The following is a 20,165-nucleotide window of genomic DNA, read 5'->3' as shown; positions in this document are numbered from 1 at the left end:
GATACAGGGGCTTCAGCCTCTCTCCACATCAAAGTACTGACAACAGGTAAGGGACAGTGACTGGAGTAATGAGATTGGGTTTTATCAAAAGAGAGAGAGAAGGAAATAATAATAAAAGAACAAAACCATGATGTGACATATGCAAAAACATTTTGTTATGAAAAAAGAAAAGAAGTTATACATGTGATTAGCATTATTATTAGTTTCTGATTTAAAATGAACATGTAACAGCTGAGAACATATCATTGCTAAAAGCTAGTTCTTGGAAGCTAGTAAATGCAGAGTTACAGCCAAAAGATCAATGTTAATTTTGTCCCACCTGCTTTATACATTAAAATATGTCATATGATTTTAGTAATTTTACATGTCTTGATTTATTCAGGTTATATGGAAAATTCTAACTAGAATTTCTCACAGTCTGACGCACATGCATAGAAAATGAATGCAACGCACTCTATTTTTGGCTTAAAGTTTCAGTCTTGCTGAGATCTAATAAAGAAGTCCAGTTTGAAGGAATTTGACTTAATAACATTAGTTCTGTCTATGTTTGACATTAGCTGGTGGAAATGTAACACTGGCTGACCCTGACAATATTAACATATTTCAGGTTGTTTTGAATGCCTTCATTCTGGATGAGACTTTAACAGAAAAAAATGGCAGCTGGTTCAGATGGGATAAGTGAACATGAGAGCAAAGTAGTAACTGGAACTTGATTCCCTTCAGATTTATGCTCTTTTGTAACTCCAGCACTGTGGTAACTCTGTCCTCCATTTCCCATAGTACCAACCATGAACTCACACAGCCTGAAGCTTTGCTTCCAGCTGACTGATGGTCATCTGCCTGCCACTGGGTGAGCAAACTTTCACCAGGCAGAGCACATGACGTCTAAACTTCCCTTGTGCTTTCCTTTATGAGCACTGATCTGAAACTTTTTTCTTTTCCCCAGTTGCTGATTCTCATTGAATTTGAAGGCGTGATTCTACTTCTCCTACTCTGCTGCAACTAGCTGAAGGTGACTTGCAGCTAAGAAGTTGGTGGAGAAAACGGGTAAGCTCATACATGCCATACCGGATCCAAATATGAAAACTGGATATGGAAAATAAAGCTTCTGAATACCCTACAGATTTTTTGTGTGCTTCCTATGGTATTTTAAATATATAGTGTAATACACTGCACTTATATGAGAACTAAATGTTCAAAAGTATTGTATCACCCTGTGTAAACTATGGGATTTCACCTACCAGAAGAAAATAACAAAAAAGGCCACAAACATCACTGGTTCATAAGTCATCAGTGATTCATAAGTCATCCTCTATTTTCTTAGTCCACACAACAATCAAACAGCAAGGTATTTGAAGCACTCAGGGCTTCATTTACTTTGCAACTTTTAAACGGATTCTGAAGGTCACGACTTAAACATAGGGAGCTGTATTTTCTATTCTGGTCTGGCTTTAATTTGGACAATCTTTCCTTTTAAATATAGCTATTTATGACATTTGTTAAAAGCCTATGCTGCTAATTTAGCTAAAAAAAAAAATCTAATGGAGTTGTATTGGAAGTTTTCCATAAAATTAATGTTCCAGACTTAATGGATGTCTAAGGTATCATTATTAACGGGAATATTCCATAAACTAAAATCAGAGCCTTTGAGTTGGTGATCTGATACTGTTAGATTGGAACTTATTGAAAACTGGAACTGAGCCAAAGTACCCAGGAATTCAATTTAAACACCTTATGGAGGTTAATGCTTTACAGTATTTACTCTAATTAGTGTTTTATTAAATGCTCAATTTCACTCGCATACCTGGGCAAGAGAAGTGGCCAGTCTGTGGGTAAAAGCAAGTCTGACGGAGGTAAGATCGCTTTACTTTCTACATCTGTCAAAAAACACTAGCCTTCACTGCAATTTCCAGGATTATATTGCCTTTGAATAAATAATCACATCACTGAGAAAGCCACGTGAGTATGTCATAGACTGTGCCATGACCCTCTAGGTATTCTTTGATTCAGGTCATAAACACACAAATTACTTCTGGGTGTATTCAGTGTCCTTGGGCCACTCTCTGGTATTCCAACATGCAGACAGCAGACTTAGATGAAGGTCTGCTCATCAGAACCCCTTGCACCCAAGTACACCCCTGGGTGCCTGTATGCCTACTTTGGGTATGTGGAATGCATCGGGCTTAGCCACGTGGCCTGCAGACTGCCCATGAGCCTCTGTGCAGACAGCAGGTACCACCATCGAGACCACTTTCCCAGGTGTACTGTAAGGTGCTTAGGCTGCCCTGAATGGAGCTTGTCTCTGAAAGTTGAGCAGGTTCAATAAGTGATCCTCTGACAAGCTCATGCTGCATTTTCTGCCTTTTGAGTCATATCTTATTTAGGTCTCCATTAGTCAAAAAGGACAGGAAGCCTCTAGAAGTCTTCATTATCTTTTTAGTTTGGATCAGGATTTTGGTTTTGAAGCCAGTCTCACATACTGCACTTGGAGCACAAACTAGACTCTGTCTGGGTGGCACTCAAAGTTCTTCTACTGTGCTCCAATTCCAAACAGGCATTCAAACAATTACAATTGGTCTGAAGCAAAAACATTTGAATAATGTGGATGTGACTCCTCAGCACAAACTGTTTTGCTCAACAGATTGACTCACATTGGGCTATAGTGCTTAATAACATATACATGGACTATAACTCTCAAAGACTAAGATGTGTCAAAAAAACAAACAAAACCAAAACGTATTATCTTTACAAATTAAGATGAAAAATAAATTGTTGAGCTACAACAATTAGAAATTCTATAATTGTCATACGTGTGGGATGAACGTATTTACCATGCTCTTTGTACCATCATGCCTGACCTGTATGCAAGAAGTAAACTCCATAAATGCTTAACCTTCCATCCTACATGTCAGCTTCACAAGACTTCATAACATTTAAGCTTGTTTTAATGCAAAAGAACCTCACAGCATGTCTAGGTTTTCCTTTACCTAATATGAGGAAATTCACTCTAGGTTGCATCTGCTAGTACCCAGTAAAGAATGACACAGATAAGAGCCAAAGTCAAATTTTCTACACAGAAAAATATCAACAGTTGATATTCTCTTATTTTCTGGCACTACAGGATTTTAAAAAAAGAACAACAGCCTCTCATAGAAAGCACATTCTCAGCTACCAAGTGGCACCTAGCAAAAGCCACTAACGTACATAGCTGCCAGTGTACTCTTTTATCATCTACCATTACAGACAGCTGAATTCAATAACCACTTTTAGCAAACCTTTGTCAACAGGGAGAAAGACTTTTCTGCTTGATTCTCTTATCAAATCCTTTTTATTACGGATACAGAAGAGTATGTAGATTAGGGTATATATACTATACATATATAATTTACAAATTACTAAGATGGAAGTAGTATCTCTGAATATTCATTTTCAGTACTAGTGCAGAGAACAAAGGCTCATGTAAGTTACAGACCTCACTATTAGCAGAGTTTAAATAAGTGAGACTTTTGGAAGAGTCTTTTGTGAAGATGAAATCACTGTGGAACTAATTTGAAGGCATGTTTAAATATATGTACGTCTGATACCTTGAGGTAAACTATTGAGTGACTTTCTAATATTCTTGCTATTCCTTCGTAACTGCCAATGATGAAAGAAATGAAAAAGTATAAATCCCCTAATATTTACAACAGTGTACTGAAACAGAGGAATATGTACACAGGAAATAACACTGAGCAGTCAAGACAAAGTTCACACATTATCTTATCCCCTGGAAAGTTATTCATATGCTAGAATCTGCATATAGTCTGGATTTAATTCTTATCTCTATAAATAACTTTTTGTAGCGTTGATCAAAACATTGTGCTGCATTCCTTACACCCAGTAAATTAAGGATGTACCTATCAGAGAAGAATTGGAACGCTAATCACTCATAGTTATTAAATGAGTGAGTATTTACTGATAAAAGGTTGCATAAATATTTGGATACTGATGTGAGATTACAGCTAAGAGATCAGGAGGGGAGAAAAAAAGGAAATTGGGACATATACATTCAGCTCTTTGTGACTGTACACACCACTCTTCTCAACCAAATATGGTTGCTGATCTTCTTTGGTAAGGTTGTAGCTGAGAACACCTAAGCTGTGGCAGAACTGTGTACAGCTTGTTTTCAGCTGGTTTGCTTATGCTGAGCTCCATATTGCTAAGACATTACAGGGACCGTAGAAGAGGGAAACAGAAGCAAAAGTGGCTGAAAGAACTACACAATTTCAGGACAGAAGCCAGGCTCTTCCATCACTACTAGCTCTATTAATAAAAGTATGCAACATTTACAATGTAAGCAGTACTTTCAGTGTTGCTTTTTGTTTCCTAAACAGCTCTTCAGTACAAGAATTTGACTGGAACATCATCTCCAATTTCCTCTTAAGGTCTATCTGGCTGCGAGGGGAAGTGGCAACCAAATCTCCAACATGGTTTCAGTAGCAGGTGTTATTACATTAATTCCTTAAGTAAAGGAAGGCTTTGAAGATATTTGCTCAGCTCAATATTTAAAAACACTCTGATGTCTGGATTTTAATCCTTGTGTTCAATGAGCCACTTACAAGATAGAAAGGCGCCTTTAAGCCACTGCACATGATCTTCTGGCTATAAATAAAAGTAGTATTTCTGACTGCTGTTTGCCAGCATACAGAAATAGAGCTTATTGAATTTAAGACACAAGATACCGCATATAGCAGACAATTGTCACATCAAGGCCTTTAATTGTTATGAGAACTGTCCATGCTTTAAATACCTCAACATTTATGGACCAAAGCAGCAGCTAAGTGCATAAGCAAGTCTGCAGTGCTGTCTTCTAGACCCTGGCTGAGAGCCAGCGCTCTTATGGCAGACAGTAATAATGCAGTGTAATTCCACCTACTGACCTAGACTGGAAGATCCAGATCCAACTTCAACAGACTAGTTATAGGGCTGCTCCCCAGTGAAAATGGAGTTTTATATAAAACTCTTATCAGACTGAAGAAATAGAATAATATGCTTGCCACACTTCTTCAGTCAGGATGAACAGACCAAAACAGACCAGAGTAGTTCGTTCATATCAGAGGCCCTCTAGAGGGGTTTGAAGCAAACATGAGGTGCCCTAACCGGCTTTAGTACTGTTAGAGGTATTGCTGAGAAAGAATAGGGTAAGTGAGCTAATGGTAATATGGTATCTTGCTGTGGTTTAACCTCTGCATCCCATCAATGCCCAAGGACCTGTGGGAGTTAAGTTTGTCCAAATGATTTCTAATGCAAGCCTCTTCCACCCAGAAAATGTCTTCCTTTTTCTGGACTTCCTCCCTGGCATCCTGGGACTGGAGTGCCAGAGAGCCAATCTCAAGCAAATACAAAAGCAAAGAAGGCTTTCAACTCTTCCTTTTCTGAATCTTCTGTCACCTGGGCCCCCACCCCATTCAGTAGCAGGTTCACATTTTTGCTAGTCTTCCTTTTGTTCCTGATACATTTGAAGAAGCTGTTCTTGTTGTCCTTTATACTCCTTACTAGGTAAAATTCTGAACAGGCCTTAGCCTTTCTTTTCGCATCCCTGTATACTCTGACAACATTTCTATATGTCTCCCAAGTGGCCAGTCTCCTTTTTCTCACATTCTGTACACTTCTATCTTCTGTCCAAGTTTTCTTGTGATCTTCTTGCTCGTCCATGCAGATCTCCTGCCTTCTCTGCTAGACTTCTTACTAGTTCAAATACAGTGTTTGCACAGTATTATTGCTGAGCATGATGCCACACAGCATAGGGTATCCCTTTGGCAAGTCTGGGTCAGTTGTGCTGGCTGTGTCCCCTCCCAGCTCCTTGTGCACCCCAGCCCCTAACTGATAGTGCAACACAAGAAACTGAAAATTCCCTGGCTCTATGTGCGCTGCTCTGCAACAACTAAAACATTGGTGTATTATCATCACTATTTTCACCCCAAATCCAAAATACAGCATCATATGTGAGCCTCCTTGAAGAAAGTAAACTACCCTAGCCAAAACCATGACATATCTTTATGTACCATCTTTCCAGAAAAAATACAGGAATGTAATTGAAAGGCTGAGCAACTGTTGCATTTTTCAGCATAGCACAAGAAAGGTAAACAGTGTGGCAGCAGTGTAATTGGAGTGAGTTTTAATAGGATGCTGTCTATTCCATGGCACTGTAAGACCAGCAGCCTACAGTCCAACTGTCTGTTTCTTGAGAAGATGATGTTTAAAACATTCAGCTCTCTAAGCCACATGAAAATTCCTGCCCTGCTGGTGGCCTTCTTGTAGGTTTTGTTGTTAGCAGGAGTGATTTGGCCCCAGGCAAGGAATTTTAAAGCAACCCTTGTAAGCTGGATGCCAGAGAACAGCAGAGACTGAAAAATCTTCTTCCAGATAGACAAAATATATTTAATCCTGTAATAGCTAGCATGAGGTGTTTGGCAGACATCCCAGAGTGAAGGGCAGAGCTGATCAATATTAAACATTCACAAGCAAGTAGAGCAAACCAAGAAGAAAAACAGAGGAGGTAGCCACCATGTTGAGAGAAGAGGAAATACTGAAGCTAAGGAAAGCCTCAGAAGTTAGTATTTAGAAAAAAAGATCTGCTTTGTTAGTTAAATGTGCAGTTTTTCCTTTTGTATACTTTTCAGTAGTTGAACATGATAAGCACATATTTCTACCTGCCTTACAAGACCTCTCTGGAATGTAGCTTCTGCCAGAGCTCTTCAAATTCTGCAGCTGAAATATGATGTTATACTAAGTAAACAGCTCTGAAGGTAGTCTTTTAATAATGTCAGCTTGTAGATTGTCATTTATATCCTTTGTGCAATAGAGACAAAGAAAAAACAGCAACCTGCCTCACCAAACTTGAAAAAAAGAAAAGGAAAGTTGATTAATTAAAGAAAAATATTCCCCACCAAGTTAATATATCCTAAGAATATATAGCTCTTTAACTGCTCTTCCAAGAATTCTTTTCACCCAGTTTCAGAAAAGGATCAGTTCTTAATTCATTCACAGCATGGCCTGTGTTGTTCTAAACCATTGGGACTGTTTAAGATATACATCATGATTAAGTTCATCTGTGCCTTGAACTTAATTCTCCATTCCATAGGCTTTTGAGTCTTTCATTCAAGAAAGTCCAGTTGAGATGGTTCCTGGGTCATAATGAATAAGAATTGTTTTGATATACAACTGTTTTAGACTCCACAGCTATGCACAAGAGCTAAAAAGACAATGAATGAATATGCATATTATAACAGATGCTATAGAGTTGGCTTATAAATCTCTACTGCAATCCTCCTATTCACTTGACTTTCTACATGCCATTTTTATTTGTCCTTACTTTAAACCAAAATCTGAGTTTTTTTCTATATTCTTCTAATGCTCTGTTTTTGTGTCCTAAATGCCACACTTACGTATTTCAGATCCATACTCTGGATACAAAAGAAAGAATATTAAAATAATACTTCAAAATGTTAGCTAAACACATTTCCTTTCAAACACCCTCCGTTCATGCTATTTCTATTGTACTCTTCCTGATTAAAATATACTCTTTTTCTCTTGAGCTTTTCAAAGCGATCAGAAGAGTCTGGGAAATTTGAAGCACCTATCATGACAAAAGGAGAGGCAAGCCTGCAAACAGCAGCACCTGACAATGTCCATTAAAACCAATGTCATTCTTGATAGAAACGAGGAAGCAAGATAAAAATGAGGATGGAGGACATTCAGGAGCTGTTATTTGAGAGATGGGGCATTTGCTTTTACCACATGACACACAGAAGCTCAGCATGTTAGAAAAGGCAGAAATATGAGCACCTCCAACTGCTGGTACAAAGAATAGTCTTACCATTTTCTCTTCATTATTATTTTCCTCACAGTCTGAGAGCGAGCGTCTTTTTACATAGTACCTTTGATCTTCTTGCTCACACTTAACTAGTGAATGGAACCAAATTAGAGAGCATGACCCAGCCTGTGACAGCTTGGCTATGTAGCTACTTATTGTGAAAATTATCTTGTTTCTATCTACATCACTTGAAATTAATTCCACTCCAGAGGGTATGAGATTCTGTCCCTTATCACTCAACTCTTATTTTAAGGTGAGGTTTAGTAGAAACCTTAAAAGACTCCTGCCATGTACTATGAAGGTCATTTTATATGAGAGAGAAGGCTTCTGTAGAATCCAGTAATAAGCAAAAGATATTTCTCTAGCTTCCTGGTGTGTTTTCTATCTATACTTAATTCTATTCCAGTAGAAAAGAATTATAAAAATGATCAATAAACAAATCACACAGGAACACAGGGAGAGAAGTGAATGTAAATTCATGGTTGTTATGTAACTCCAAAGAAGAAAATTCAAAGAAACTAGGCAGCATCAAAATCATCTGTTGCTGCGAGTTTTGGTGAGTGATAGCTCTGGGAATAAAATTCCAGCAAGATTTGTCAGTTAGTCAAAATGAATGTTTGTAATTATGAAATAAAGTGAGTTTTAATTCAATTGACTCAAAATAGAAAACAGAACATAAATACAACTTGCATGGGAGAAACTGGAGACAGAAAACAAATCATGATTGTTTACAAAGTCTCCAAAGAGATCAGAGCGTGTTAGTGTATGCTCATTTTCAAGACCTTTGGAGTAGCAAATTATTTTTATTGATGTTCCCCATAGAAATAAGAGATGGGATGTTGGACGCTATAGTCAAAGACACTTCTTATCTCTGTATTCATATCTACTTGAGAGGACAATATTCAGAATTCAATATAATCTCAGTTATAGTGATAACTGATGGAATAACTGTGCAAACACCACGTGAAGCTCTATAGTTTAGTCCAAAACAATAAATGCCATCTAGACCCATACTAAACAACATGAATATAATTCTGCTATTGAGAACCCAACTACATGCTATTCTGTTAATGAAACAGTTACTTGGTTCACTCTGCTAGGGCCCATAGCATTTAACTGAGCTACGAAGTGCCATTAGAATTAATAGATGAGCCATACATGGCGTTTGTAAAAAGAAATTAAAAATGCAATGATCCCACTTCAGCAATTGCATTAGCTTGTTCTGTGGCATATGTAATAATCTGACTGCAGCTAGTACCGAAAATGCCCTGTTTATTCCAGACCATTCTCATGACATGCCGAGGTCACTACAGCTACTGAATACCTCTAAGAAGACCCCGCTAACTCTCATAGTTCTCCCAGCTATGAGTGACTAGTGTCACCTTGGCATCAGTGCTGAAGGTGCATATTCTGCTACTAAAGGCCACTTCAGAAGCCAAACATTCAGTTCCCTATAAAGAGCTCTTCATAAGCCTTTTTGAAGGCGCCAATAACAAACAGACTCTGTAAGCATAGGCAAAAAGCAAAAAAATAACTCTAGGTAGGTAAGGCCCTGGAGCTTCCTAAGTATTTTACATATGTGTTCTCTCAAAGTGACTCAAAATGAATGTTTAAGATGTTTAATGAATGTTTAAGGACAAGACTATGGTGAGCATGGTTAGCTGGATTCAGGAACAAGAACCTGGAGAATCTATGGACAATTTATGCACTGAGCTGCACAAAGCAACTGATAGGATGTCCTTCTACATAGGATGGGAAAAGATTCAGTTAAAATCATGTACCAGTTCTTGGTCTCTTGGGATACTAATTGCTGGCAAGGGGCCAGATATAGTTTGACTGCTCCTGTAAAGCCCATAAGAGGCCATCTATGTGCTTTTCTCAGAGTCTCTTGAGCACCAAACAGTTCTTGGGAACATTTTTAACAAGCTGTGCAGCTATACAATGGCTTAGGAAGCAGCCAAAAACTTAAGACCATGAAATACAGAAATTTGTGAATTTCTTCAGGAACAACAATAAGCAACACAACATCTTCAGAAGATTTAAGCTGTGTAGCCCAGTTCTTCATTAGAACTTTACCCTCTGTTCTTAAATGTAAGAACATCTCACAGACTCTATCAAACCTCTGAATGCTGTGATGAACAGCAGGATCATGTATGCTCCAATAAGCCTCTTTTTCATACTCTATCTTCATTAATATCAAGCACTGGAAATAGCATCTAAAATGGTAAGGTCACATGCAAAACAAAAAGCTACAAAATCAAATCTCTAGAAAAAAATGATTGCTTGATATAATTAATTAGAAAAGATTACTAACTTGATCTCACAAAGAAGAAACTTGAGAGATGAATTCCATTTATCTTCCTCATGTATGGAGCTCTTCATCAGGCCTTTTTCTCCCACTAATGTCCTCCTGTGGCCTGGAACACTCTTGCAGAAAGCATTTTCTTACACACAGTAGTAGACTTCCCTCTTCCTAGGAACGTCTCTTCCACCTGCATCCATGGTATCCCATAGATTCTGTCCCTTGGGATTTATATAAAATTATTACAGTTTTCTTCCGCTGCTCTTCTGTGCTTCAACAAACCATCTTCTCTGCTTACCCATAGGCTTCTTCTTCCTGCAGCTGAAGGACAAGTTTCTTTCAGCTCCTTAGGACCACCAACTGTAACCTCATTACCCACTGCCTTGGGAAAGCTCTGCAGATCTCTGAAATGTTTCAAAGTTCCCATTGCCAGCAACACAAGAGGATCTCCATGCATTTCTAGGAATAACATTTTTTTCTATCACAGAGACATGTATTTTATAGTATCTCTACCTTAAAGTCTTTAAAGAACTGTTTTAGAACACAGCAAATCTAGATGAAATATTGTACAATAAAGTAATTCCTATTTCCAACTGATGTACTAGTATGTTGGCTACCGAACCATCCTTTCTAAATTCCCATTAAGAAAGTCATATGGTTTCTCAGAAATCAAGTTGATTAAATTAGGTGAAATACACAGAATGTTTCTCTAGCTGTGACATCAGGAAAATCTCATCTATATATTTTCTTTGGAAATGCATAACCTGTTATTTCTGAAACATATTGTACTGTTTGACTCAGTCATTGATAACTAATTATTTAATTACCAACACAGGAAAATGTGCAGCATGTGCCAGCTATGCAGTAAATAGTCTCTGGTGATTGGTTTAAAAAAAATAAAAAGCTCTGGCTCTGCCCCTTCCCCAGCTAATCTACGTTAAGTAAAGATGTAACTTTAATATGCTGAGGATGAGAGAGAGAATAAAAGCTTTGAAAGGGAAACACACAGCACTAAACAACAGAGATTAATTAGTGTGGGTATATCACAAAGGTCATGTCAAAGAAGTTCTTGATCAAATCCTTATTTACCAAGGTGTAATAACTTTACGTGAAAGCATACAGATACCTAATTGACATTCCAACATTCTATACCTTGACCTAACAGGCAGGAAAATATATAGGTCTATTATATGCAAGTGCAGATGTTTTTCTCTTTTGTCTTCCTGATTATTTAGAATTTCTCAGTGATTTCCTTAATAATTTTGTATCACTGCTGCTTTTATTCTAGAGAAGTTTAATAGTGATGATCTCTTTCTAGGTCAACAAATCTCTGTGAGAGAAATGGTTGAGAGCAACAATTTCAGACTTTGAAGCAAGGTACGAATGACCAAACACTATCATAGACATTAGGAAATAAGATCCTATGATTGTCCTGAAGGCGTGAAATCTAGGGATCAAACACCTTAGGGTTCAGTATTACTGCTGAAAAATTGCAATAGTTTAAATATACAGCTTGAAATGGGTCAAGTTCACTAACTGCAGTGTTTGTAAGAAAATATTTAAATACATCATGCTTTTATCCATCAGTTTCCTATTCATGGTTTTTCACTTTAAATTACAAAGAAATAGAAATTCTAGACCATTAGAAAGTACCATTTTGCCTTATTTAATGTCATTTGGCCAAACTTCCCATCAAAATACACAGTTGCATGTAATATTCAAAAGGCAGACAGGCTACCAGTGTCAGTTCACTGTGTCTTTAGCCATGCAGAGATTTCTGGTTTACTAAATTTCCTAAATTTAATTCACCAAGAGGCCCAGCTTCCTGCCATCTGCTCCCATTCAGTGTATTACTGTCTAACGCTCACCATTCAAGAAAGCATTTTATTAAGAAAAGCAGTGCTGAGTGTTCTTGCAAGTTATATATAATGTAGACTCATTGATTTAGTTGCATGTGATAGCTTTTCCAATTAAAATACTCTTCATAAAAAATTTTTAATAATCCTTATTTTTCTTTGGCTTTCAGAATCTTTTCAATGCGCCTCATTGAGCATGGAGTAGTTAATAAGATTTTCCAGCTACTCACAGTTTGTCATGCCCATACAAATATTATATGAAAGCAATTTTATAAATTAAAAGTTACACATCCGCCAAAATATAACATAGATAGTGTCAAATGTGCACTAAGTGCTAACTTTCTATATTCTGTAGTAGTAAGAGGCAAATGCTACATAGAGCTATTGTGATAATGTCACAAGCCAAAGTACCACAATAATACTAAGTTTTGGGGGGATATCTGACAGCACTGAATATATTAAAATATAAGAAAGGGGAAAAAGATGTGTGGATGAGAAGACCTTGATTCCCAGTACACTGGCAGATGATATCTGAACCTGTTAAAATAGTACTACAGGTTTGTTTGTTTTTTTTACCCTATGTGTGCTTCAAATATAGTACTCAGCACATTGCCACCCATGCATCTTCTCAGAATTAAGGTCAAAAATCTTCTTGTGATCAATGAAAGAACACCGCACTGTGTCACACACTTTTAATATAAACCTCTTTATATTGTAACACTCTCAAGAGCTATTCCAGAAATTCTTTCAGAACTTTGGGAAAACATTAACAGTAATGTCTCAATGGTTTTGTGTCTCTAAGCACATGCTACGTGATTTCACACAGAGGATTCCTGTCTCTAATAGACAATGTCATCTCTAGGAAAAAAGGGAGGAAATGTATTAGCTAGACCTGCTCCTGCTGATGCTGCAGGCACTGCTCTTGTGACTTCTGTTTTCTTTCTCAGCTTACCTCCATGGAAACATACCAACTCTCAGAACTTAGTCACAGGTGTTATAGTGTCTGATGTTTCCCTGAGTCAGTGATCTAATGAGAGCTTCAGCTTCATTTCAGACCAGCTGATTTACTAAGAAAAAGTTAAATAATTGTTTAGGTTCAATAGTTTTAAGTTACCTTTGTGATTTCTAATGGCTTAGTTCACAAGCTAACTAGCAATAATTGAGATTAACACCATTCATGTGACATGCAACAACTGCCTGTACACCAAGTCTTTCTAGAAAAGTTTGATCTGAGCAAGGAATTACATATTTTCCACAGAAGAAGGAAAGGAATACCATCTGACCTTTTAGGAACTAAGTATATACTGAAGATCTTCAGGAACTTGGCTATGTAATAGTTTTTCAAAAGCAGTCCAATGATTAATTGCTTACATAGTTCCTACAGAAAGAAACATTAATTTCCATAAATGTAATCGTAACCTACAGAGGAGTAGTTGAAAGAATCACATCTTTGCTATACTGCATATTAAAAAAAAAAACACAAAAAATCCTAATCATTACATTATACCATGCTGCTAGAATTGGCTTTTCAACAGAATATGGAGAAATTTGTCTTTGTTCAGTTATTTCTATTTTAGCCATTCAATCCCATCCTAGGTGTCAGCATATATGCACTGTAACAGGAAACACCACGGATGTAAATTAATGAGGAGTCAGTAACTTCCTTGTTCTAACCCTCCCTCTTTTAAGCTTTCTGCTTTCTTGCTCTTAGCACTTACATCAAGTTTAGTAAATATAATTACTCACAGTAATGCACTTGGAAGCAGACACTAAAGCCAACTATGACCAACTATGTCAGAAATAGGATTAAATACTAGGCTTCCTAAATTCAAATCACTGTCCCTAGTTCAGCAGGTCACATCAAGTTCCACTGCTTGCAAAAATCACTTGAGCCAACACCAACAAACTCATCTTACATCAATGTATTTAAACAGATAAGAGATCTCCATGCTTAGTGGTTCCTAAAAATAAGATATGCTTATCTTGGATCCTAAGTAAGGGAATGAACAATTCATTTTAAATAGCCAATTAAGTTTAAATTTCATAAATCCTCTTGAAAAAACAGGGTGGGTGTAGTGGAATTCCAGGGTCACAGCCTGAACCAATGGGTGGGCTCTGTGAGTGTGTGAGTGCGGCGGCGCGGCGGTACGAACGGGGGAGGGACACATTCCTCAGCTCGGCTCGGGCTGCGCGCTGCTACCGGGAGGGGTGAGTCGATTCTTTTTGATATCTTTCCCTCGTGTGCCTATTTCTTAAATAAAGGCTTTGTCATCACCTTCATTTGCCCTACATTTTGGCGAGCCAGGCAGCCAAATATCTTTAAAGATACCCAATTATAAGCCTCTTAAAATAATTACCATGACATTTTTGAACAATTTCATGGGATGGTTTGGACGGGGAAAGGCTAGCCCCATAAGTGAGGTTTTGCCAGGGCACATCCCGGGATTCCTAGGATCCCCATATCACGGGATTGCCTGTATTATTGAAAAATGGGGTCCCCTACGGGATGCAGGAAATGTTCAGGAATCCCCAGCCCGCCTGGCTGAGTATTTCAGTAGTCTAAACAAAAACGTACTCACTACACGAGAACGACAGTTAGCTGCCTCCACGGTGGCGTGGCCGCTGCTGATGGCCTTGAACCGGCTAAATATAACTGAAGGGGTTCTCACTGATGAAAATCAACTATTACGTGACCGTGTGGAAGAACTAGAAAGACAGGTTGCAATTTTGAGAGGGAAAAAACCTAACCCTATAATCCCGGTACAAAAAATCCGAAACATCTCTTTAGAAATAACTGGGGATCCTATACAAGAGAGTCCACATGAACTGGACTCAGAAAATGAAAGCACTAAGAAGTCAGATCTTGAGGCTCCACTAGAGCTTGATCCCTTTGAGATCCGACCAGTTGTAACTCAAAAAACAAAAAAAAACGCAGGACAGGCCAGCGGGGCTGCCCCCTGACCAGTGGCCCCCTGCCCAGAGCACACTACATGTAACAGCTCGCCCATACACGGCAGCTGAATTAATGGATTTAGTACAACGCTTTAGACAAAGACCGAGAGAGAGTGTGCCAGCATGGTTACTCAGACTATATGACATGGGGGCAGAAAGTGTTGTGGTGAATGGGCCAGAAATCTCAAAACTGGCATCAATTACTACTCACCCGGCCCTCAGGCAAAGACTATATGCGGCTGTGCAACACAATGAAGAAAATCATTCACTGATTGCATGGTTAATGGCCGCATGCCGTGTGACATGGGCAAATAAAACGGATATACCATTAAATACCGGCCTGTGGTCCTCTATGGAGGACTTACAAAATTATATCCGAGAATTAGGTATGAAGGAGGCAATTTATGAGGACAATTTTGAGAGCCCAGATATGATAAAATTTTCCGCAGGAATGAGGGACCTCATCCTGCAGCAGGCTCCACCACATCAGTATGGAATTTTGGTATCCATACTAAATCCCCTAGTGGCCTCAGAGGCCATTATACAACAGGCCGCCCAATTGGTGGCAGATCTGGGGGAGACAGAGCGCCTGCGCGCCAGGCGCAACGTCCGAATGGTGGTGGAAAAGTCGGACATCCATCCGCCACCACGACCTAGGAGACCTGCTCCTAATGTAATTCAATCTGGACCCATCAGGGTCTCAAGAAAACAAATGTTTACTGACTTGATTAGGGCTGGAGTTCAATTTCAAAAGATCGATGGACAGCCTAATCAGGTCTTATTACAACTATGGAAACAGTTACCAAACAGTCAGAGATTCCAACGCTCTCCTAAAAGGGAAGGAGTTAGACTCATAGAACGGATTCCACAAAATACGTGGAATCTAGAAGACTTCATAGTCCCATCAAAAAAACGTAAACCTCCTCAGGTTGCCCGGGCAGCCACAGTTGAGCCATCAGAGGAAAAAGACTTAGGGATTGCACAGCTGATGGCTTGACAGCGGAGCCAAAATTCCCCAAGACTAGGGTCTCCAGAGGAGACCGGAGACCCTACGTTGAACTAACGATTCATTGGTCCCGAAAGAATGTACAGCGGGTTATGGCATTAGTAGATACTGGGGCAGAAACATCAATTATATATGGTGACCCAAACCAATTTTCAGGCTCTAAGGCAATGATAGGTGGGTTCGGGGGGCAGATGATCCCCGTAACACAAACATGGTTGAAATTGGGGGTTGGGCGTCTACCACCCCGGGAGTACAAGGTGTCTATTGCCCCAATTCCAGAGTATATATTGGGGATTGATATCCTGTCGGGTTTGACTCTCCAAACCACTGTGGGAGAGTTCAGATTAAGGGAAAGATGTATTAGTATCCGGGCAGTGCAGGCAATCATAAGGGGTCATGCAGAAATTGAACCTATTTGTTTGCCACAACCACGCCGGATCACAAATACAAAGCAGTATAGACTCCCGGGTGGGCAACAAGAAATTACCAAGACTGTGCAGGAGCTGGAGAGAGTAGGGATTATTAGACCTGCACACAGCCCATACAACTCCCCCATATGGCCAGTCAGGAAACCAGATGGTACGTGGCGAATGACAGTAGACTACAGAGAACTAAATAAAGTCACGCCACCGATCCATGCAGCTGTACCCAACATCGCTTCCCTCATGGATACATTAAGTAGAGAAATAGAAACATACCACTGCGTTCTGGATCTAGCAAATGCATTTTTCAGCATTCCAATTGCTAAGGAGTCCCAAGACCAGTTTGCATTCACGTGGGAGGGCAGGCAGTGGACTTTTCAAGTTCTACCTCAGGGGTACGTGCATTCACCTACTTTTTGTCATAATTTGGTGGCAAGTGACTTGGCAAATTGGAACAAACCATCTACTGTCAAAATGTTCCACTACATTGATGATTTGATGTTAACATCTGACTCAATCGAGGCATTAGAAAAGACAGTACCATCATTAATTACTTATTTACAGGAAAAAGGATGGGCTATAAACCCACAAAAAGTACAAGGACCAGGGCTATCAGTTAAATTCCTGGGTGTTGTCTGGTCAGGTAAGACTAAGGTGTTACCCAGTGCAATCATTGATAAGATCCAAGCGTTCCCGGTTCCTACGAAACCGAAGCAGTTGCAGGAGTTTTTGGGTATATTAGGATATTGGCGATCCTTTATTCCCCACTTAGCACAACTGCTAAAACCCTTATATCGATTAACAAAAAAAGGCCAAGTATGGGATTGGGGTAGAACAGAACAAGAAGCCTTCCAGCAAGCAAAAATAGCTGTTAAACAGGCCCAGGCGCTAGGTATATTTGATCCAACCCTTCCAGCCGAACTAGATGTGCATGTGACCCAAGAAGGGTTTGGCTGGGGGCTGTGGCAGCGCCAGGGTTCTGTTCGAATCCCAATTGGGTTCTGGTCACAGATTTGGCATGGAGCAGAAGAGAGATACAGCATGGTTGAAAAGCAGTTATTGGCTACCTATTCTGCATTGCAGGCAGTAGAACCAATAACTCAGACCGCAGAGGTTATTGTCAAAACAACTTTACCAATTCAGGGGTGGGTAAAAGACCTAACTCACATTCCTAAGACCGGGGTGGCCCAATCACAAACAGTAGCACGCTGGGTTGCCTATCTTAGCCAAAGAAGCCGCCTGTCATCATCTCCACTGAAGGAAGAACTTCAAAAGATACTTGGGCCAGTAACATATCACAGCGAGACACCTGAGGAAATAGTGGTTACTTGTCCAGAAAAGAGTCCTGTGCAGGAGGGAAAATACCCTATCCCAGAAGATGCCTGGTATACAGATGGATCCAGCAGAGGGAACCCAAGTAGGTGGCGAGCTGTCGCATACCATCCCTCAACTGAAACAATATGGTTTGAAGAAGGGGATGGACAAAGTAGCCAGTGGGCTGAGCTACGAGCTGTGTGGATGGTGATAACTCAAGAGCCTGGCAACAGTGCACTAAACATCTGCACAGATAGTTGGGCAGTCTACCGAGGGCTCACGCTCTGGATAGCACAGTGGGCCACTCAGGATTGGACAATCCATGCCCGACCTATCTGGGGCAAAGATATGTGGGTTGATATATGGAACGTGGTTAGGCACAGGACCGTACGAGCATACCACGTCTCTGGACATCAACCCTTGCAGTCACCAGGCAATGATGAAGCTGACACACTGGCTCGAGTCCGATGGTTGGGAAGTACACCATCAGAAGACATAGCTCACTGGCTGCATCGGAAATTACGGCATGCAGGACAGAAAACCATGTGGGCAGCAGCTAAAGCATGGGGGTTGCCCATACAGTTACCAGATATTGTCCAGGCATGTCAGGACTGTGACGCTTGCTCGCGAATGAGACCAAGACCTCTGCCGGAAACTACGGCCCATCTCGCTAGAGGACACAACCCATTACAGCGATGGCAGATCGATTATATAGGTCCCCTTCCTCGATCTGAGGGGGCCAGATATGCCCTAACTTGTGTCGATACAGCGAGTGGACTGATGCAAGCCTATCCTGTAGCAAAGGCAAACCAAGCCAATACCATCAAAGCTCTAACTAGATTGATGGCATCATACGGGACTCCTGAGGTTATTGAGAGTGATCAAGGTACACATTTCACAGGTGCAACTGTGCAGAAGTGGGCTGAAGACAATAACATTGAATGGCGGTTTCACCTGCCCTACAATCCAACAGGAGCAGGCCTAATAGAAAGATACAATGGGATCCTGAAGGCTGCTCTGAAGGCAGATTCACAGTCCTTGCAGGGGTGGACCAAAAGGCTTTATGAAACCCTGCGAGACTTGAATGAGAGACCAAGAGATGGCAGACCCAGTGCTTTAAAAATGCTGCAGACAACTTGGGCCTCCCCACTTAGGATACAAATTACAAGCAAGGACACCTCACTCAAGCCACAAGTTGGCACAATGAATAATCTTCTGCTCCCTGCCCCTGATGACCTAGAGCCCGGGAGACACAAGGTAAAATGGCCTTGGAAGGTGCAAGCAGGACCAAAATGGTGTGGTCTCCTTGCACCTTGGGGGAGATTGTTAGAGGTTGGGGGATCAGTAAACCCTTCAGTAATCGGTGTATGGCCAACAGAGGTAATAGTTGACACCCCTGTTTTCATTGCAAGGGGGACATTAATCATGTCCATGTGGCAAATTAGAACCCCCCCTTTGGTACCCGATATAGTGATTCAGTCGCAGATTTCGGGCCAAAGAGTGTGGTATCGAAGGCCAGGACGTGCCCCGATACAGGCAGAGGTGTTGACTCAAGACCGAAATACAGCCTGCATCTTACCGTGGAGGGCGGACCTACCCCTCCTCGTACCTATTAAACATCTGTTTTACTCCCCTTGAGGTTTTAAGTTCACAGGATGGCCTGCAGGAGCAACATCACTCAAACACGCTTATGAGGAAACATCATGACACCCTGTGACGCACTGCTGAACTTTTGGGGACTGGAGAGCATGAATCAGAAGCGCTACTGGTCCTTGAAAAAGATACGCCTCGAGAAAGAACATCAAGTACTGGCCCAACAGAACCGTGAAGGGGACTGCCACTGATTGCCTTTATTGTTTTGACATCCTATATTGCGGCGGGTGTTGTGTATGCGTCGCGATGCGCATTGTGTCTTGGGCCACCAGGTTGCAGGGGCTCACCCCCTACCTGCTCAGTCATTGGTTCATGCTGTGAAGGGGTGGAGTGTAGTGGAATTCCAGGGTCACAGCCTGAACCAATGGGTGGGCTCTGTGAGTGTGTGAGTGCGGCGGCGCGGCGGTACGAACGGGGGAGGGACACATTCCTCAGCTCGGCTCGGGCTGCGCGCTGCTACCGGGAGGGGTGAGTCGATTCTTTTTGATATCTTTCCCTCGTGTGCCTATTTCTTAAATAAAGGCTTTGTCATCACCTTCATTTGCCCTACAGTGGGTAATAACCAATTCTAAAAATGAGATGAATGGATTAGGTCTTTAAAAGCATAACGTTCTGTAAACACAATATTAAAATAACCATACGCTCCCTCGGTTCCTTTGAAGAATAACTTTGCAAGAGTTCAAGACAGAGTGGAACTCACATCTTCCATTATTCTACAGACACCAGTATTCCCTGCACAGAAGATAAAAAGCTACAACATGGTAGGATTGGATCAAAAGATAGGACTAAGGCTCAATAAAAATAA

The 20,165-nt window shown here is 40.5% G+C and overlaps 1 long non-coding RNA gene across 2 annotated transcripts in view; it reads right to left on the bottom strand.

Moving 5' to 3' along the window:
- LOC107051851 overlaps nt 1-20,165 on the bottom strand; it is a 373,871-nt gene that overhangs the window by 164,831 nt on the left and 188,875 nt on the right. The window contains exon 4 of one of the 2 annotated variants that reach the window (XR_005862189.2): nt 10,170-10,478. The exons of the other annotated variant lie outside the window; for it this stretch is intronic. This is a non-coding gene — a long non-coding RNA (uncharacterized LOC107051851). The remainder of the gene's footprint in view (nt 1-10,169; nt 10,479-20,165) is intronic. 2 annotated transcript variants of the gene reach the window in all.

The sequence above is a fragment of the Gallus gallus genome, chromosome 9 (genome assembly GCF_016699485.2).
Source record: "Gallus gallus isolate bGalGal1 chromosome 9, bGalGal1.mat.broiler.GRCg7b, whole genome shotgun sequence".
Lineage (NCBI taxonomy): Eukaryota > Metazoa > Chordata > Aves > Galliformes > Phasianidae > Gallus > Gallus gallus.
Note: the sequence above shows the minus strand (reverse complement) of the source record. Positions and strands in the feature narration are given on the sequence as shown.